This window comes from Echinops telfairi, unplaced genomic scaffold, assembly GCF_000313985.2.
Source record: "Echinops telfairi isolate 266 unplaced genomic scaffold, ASM31398v2 ScPeMD7_7407;HRSCAF=8445, whole genome shotgun sequence".
In the NCBI taxonomy this organism is placed as follows: Eukaryota; Metazoa; Chordata; class Mammalia; order Afrosoricida; family Tenrecidae; genus Echinops; species Echinops telfairi.
Genome location: NW_022111307.1, coordinates 2,591,949 through 2,596,588, shown reverse-complemented (window position 1 = coordinate 2,596,588; position 4,640 = coordinate 2,591,949). Strand labels below are relative to the sequence as shown.

At 42.9% G+C, this 4,640-nt stretch overlaps 1 pseudogene; it reads right to left on the bottom strand.

Moving 5' to 3' along the window:
* Positions 1-1,807, bottom strand: part of LOC105979592 — a 58,349-nt pseudogene extending 56,542 nt beyond the window's left edge.
* Between the last annotated feature and the right edge of the window lie 2,833 nt (positions 1,808-4,640).

Sequence of the window (4,640 nt, the reverse complement as noted above, 5' to 3'; positions counted from 1 at the left end):
GACTCAGAAATACCGAAGAGCCCATGTCTTTCTCCTTGGAAGCAGCCGGTGGGTAAGCAGCCGGTGGGTACAGACCACTGACCTGTTAGCGGCTAAGCACTTAACCACGAAGTCCCCATTGATCCTTGTCTTTTACTAAGGGTGCGCATAAATCATTGCCTTTCCTCCAAACATCACACATGCTAAGATGTAAAACACAAATTTCACACACCCAAGAGGCTTGAATCTCATTCCTCCTCACGCTCCTTGTCCTTGCATCACACTTTGCCCACTCTCACTGCTCGGCGGGGTCCATTTCCTCTCACTCTCCCACACTCATGTCTCTGTTGCAAGCCTGTTGCTGTCCCTGTGTCCAGAACTGCCTCCTCCTTGCCATCTGGTGCCTGATATCTGCTGCATCTTTTCCACTGAGCACCCCTCCCGTGCCGCCCCTCCCTGTTCTTAGAGGCCTTCACAAAAAGACACTAACTTTCACTCAATGTCTTTTCCAAGTGCATGATTATGTACACAGTATTTCCACATGGTCGAATAATCATTTTAGCATTGACTCGTGCCTGCATTGCTTAGGTTCATTGCAATTTTCCGGAGTGCACACTGACCGCTGTCCTTTTATGTGCCCAGTGCCAAATTCAATATACATTTACTGAGTGAATATCATACTTTAGAACTAATGGTTTGGAGCTGTTGTGCGTTTTAATGACAGAAACACAACATACATGTAGCTTTGTTTGCTGTGTATGGTGAAAAGCAGCAAGGTGGGCTGTCATTGCACCCTTTGCTGACTTTGTACCGATAGCTACTGCATATTTCCCTTGCTCACTTTTAACCATTGAGTTCCTTGCTTGTCTTTATTCAACTATGACCTTCATGAAGGAAAGAAGCTACAGCTCGCGGCAGGGACCCTGACCCACAGTATGTGTTCATTCATTGTTTTCTGAATGGGCTGCCAATATCTTTGGAAGGGCCCCTAAGGATACTGAAGACATTTGGGACCTCCACGAGTTTCTCCAATAACACTAAGCAACATACATTCCCCACCCCAACAGTTTTATTGGTGCATAGGTTACATATCGTATGATTAAATAGTTCAATCGCTCTAACATATCAAGGAGAATTATACAATCCTTACCGCATTAATTTTAGAGCAACCCCGCCCCCCCCCCCCACGGTTACATTGCCTTTAAGATGAGTTATGCAATCACAGTATGTTCCGATGCTCCCTCACTCCTCTCACCTTCATGATGTACTACCAGAATCCCCTTTTCCCTCTATGTCACCCCCCTGCCCCCGTATTCCCTATTTCCCTTTGTATCAGTTGTCTTCATTATGCATCCACTCCTTCTGTGCTTCCCAGCTGGGAGACCCAACAGAAAACACTGAAAAACAAAATCGGAGTAGGGTGGTAAAGATAAAGTCACAATGATACAAAGACAAAAATACAAATAATGTGAAAGAACGAAAAGATCCCCATCAACGTTCAAAAAACCAAGGAATACATTCTTGTCGTGGAACCAGTAAGAGACACTTGCCCCAGAACAAAGTCCGATCGTGTCTACAGGGTGGTCAGTTGACCAAGAGTCTTGTTCAATCCAGATAGTCAAGATGACAGTGGTCTCTCCGACAGGAAGGCTGTCAAGACCCTTGCCTGTGGCTGGAGCAGATCTGCCAGCAGCTCAGTCTGACCAGATGCTCTGGAAATGGGTTTGGGGCTCCCATAGCCCCCATCGCCCTCCACAAATTGGGTGTTCATAATCTTTGTTTGGATGCTTTTCTCCTCACCATAATCATATTTTGTAATTCTCGTCATTTCGGATGACATGCATGCTGGATCATACATGCTGGTGTGCTTAGTTGACTGTTTGCTTAGATGGCTGCTTGTTTGAGTAAAAGTCTCTAAGACCCTAGTCACTATTCTGATTGATAGCCAGGAACCATTGGCTTTCTTCACCACACTTTGCTGCCCTTATCTTCAGGGATCATTTCATGAAAGTAAGTATCAAGCATATCATGAAGGTGAGTGTTGAGCAAGGCCATGCTGTAAGAACTGATTATTCTTAATTTGGAGCTAGGGTTCAGTATGAATTAAAACCCATTCCTAGTTTTATGCTTTAAAAAATTGCTATAACTTGGGAATTAATACATATGTCATATCATTCCATAGTTCAATCTTGTCAAATATAATTGTCACTTCCATAATTGGTCTCCAAACATACTTTTCCTTCTTGGACTTCTTAACATCATATCCTTCTTATCTCTCCATCCTTCAATATCCACCTTTCTACCAAAGCCTTGTTACATTTTCTTTCCCTATACATCCATTTCCCTCAACATCCATTTACCAAAAAATGAGGAAACAAATAGCCCAGCTTCAAGAGGGTGAGCCCCAAAGGTGATACATCTCTTAGATACTAGAGGGTACCCCCCAAAACTGATGCTCTTTTTTTTTTTGCTGTGAATAGGATTTGGAATTCATTCTACTGGCTTGTGAATCAATCTTTCTATTTAGAGGTCCTTAAAAGATTGCATAACAATCTTTTGTGACAAAAAAAAGGCCTGATTTGTGGCTGATGGGGAACTGGTTTTGCCACCACAATAATGCACCTGCTCTCACAGCCGTCCCAGTGCACCAGTCTTTGGCAAAAAACAGCATGCCTCCCTTGCCCCACAGGCCTCACTCTGTGTGACTGTGCCTTCTTTTTGTTTCTGTGAATGAAGAGGGACATGAAAGGACAGCTATTTGATGACATAGAAGAGGTGAAGAAAAAAACAAGGGAGGTGCTGTCAGCCATCCCAGTAGATGAATTTGAAAAATGTTTCCAAGAATGGAATCACAGATTTAATAAATGCATTAAGTGTCGTGGAGAGTTCTCTGAAGGTGATAAGATTGTTTTGTAAAACCTTTAAATACATAGCTTTGGAAAAAATTCTATCTTTTGGGGGTACCCCTCATACACCCTAATATAAAAGAGCATAAGCAGAATATAACAGAACGGCCGTCACAGGATTGCCAGGATAATATGTATCCTAATATAGTATAGCATAGAGGGTGTTGATGTAGCAAGAACATGTTTGTTCGCCAACCAACAGGGCACTCACTGCTCTTGGCACCGCTGTCTTCTGCTTCCCGGACACCATGTGTTTCCTGGCTTAAGTTCTCAGGTTACAAGTGCTTCTGGGGTAGAGCCCAGCTCACCCAGTGATGTTCCCGCATGAGACACAACGATGCATCCTCTGGAGGATGACGTGCACCCCAAAGATCCAGGATTAAGTGTCCCCAGCATTCTAAGGCTCCCAGCCTGGGTTCCCAGGATACCCTGAGACCCTAGGTCAGTACGCCCTCCCTCTGTATGTCACTAAAGAACCTTCCCACCTAATGATCCTAAGAGTATCATCAGTCTCTCATCACCTGGGCAACATACTTTTTGATACTTCAACTATTAGACTTGTTTCTGGCAATATTTGACTAGTTGTCCCCAAATGATACCAGTTTCCTCCGGTCAGCTCTAGTTTTTAAGATACAGGTCATGTGTCTTGTACCACTATTCTCTCTGCTCGTCCATAAGAAACCAGGATATTTTAATGTAGTGTTAGCTAGCCTGAGATAGAGGAAGGGGCATGCAGACTTCAAAGTAGTTTTTGTTGTACTAATTATTAAGGTTAGACTAAATATTATACTTTGCATGGTGTGCCTTGATCCAAAAATATATTTGAACAGTGCAAATTACATGAACTTGGAATTTTCCCCAAGTGTCACTTCACCTGCATAGCAGGGAGTTCCAAACTATTATATGTAAAAGGGATCAGAAAGAAGAGTTACTGAAATAAGGAGTCCTGATGGCATGGTAGGCTTTGTGTCTGACTGCTACCCACAAGCTCAGCTAGTTGAGCCCAGGGCTGCTCACCAAGAATAGACAAGACTGCTGCCTCCTATGAAGATTTACAGGCTCAGAACCCACAGCAGAAGTTCCACTCTGTCCTATGGTCGTAATTGACTGACTGGTAGGTAGTTTGGTATAATAAGTAGAGATTCAAATGTTCCGAAACCCACAATGGGTCTGTCAGAGTTCAAACTTCTTAATTAAAATGAACATATTCTACTCTTGCTATAAAATGGCACAACTATGCACAGAAACTCTCAAAGAAATGTTCAAATGGTTCTTATAAAGAACTTTGGCGTCAACCTCACATCTGAAACATGTAACAGGCATCATCCATTTTTCTGAGATGTTTACTGCATAATTTGAACAAGACCAATTTAGATCTTCACAATATTTTTGAAAATTGCTATGAAGTCTTACATTTTCAACACTCTAAACCAGTGGTTCTCAATCTTCTTAATATCGCGACCCTTTAATACAGTTCCTCATGTTGTGGTAACCCCCCCCAACCATAAAATTATTTTCATTGCTACTTTATAACTGTCACTTTGCTACTGTTATGAATTGGGTGATCCCTGTGAGAGGGTCGTTCGACACCCAAAGGGGTCACGACCCACAACTTGAGAACTGCTGCTCTAAGCTGTCCTCACGCCTTCCATTTATGTGCCTTTCCACGTTTCTCTTTTCTTTTCCATTCTTCTCGAGCTGTGTTCTGGCTTTGCAGTATGTGGCTTGTAGACTCCCCAAAAGTGTCCACCTTGT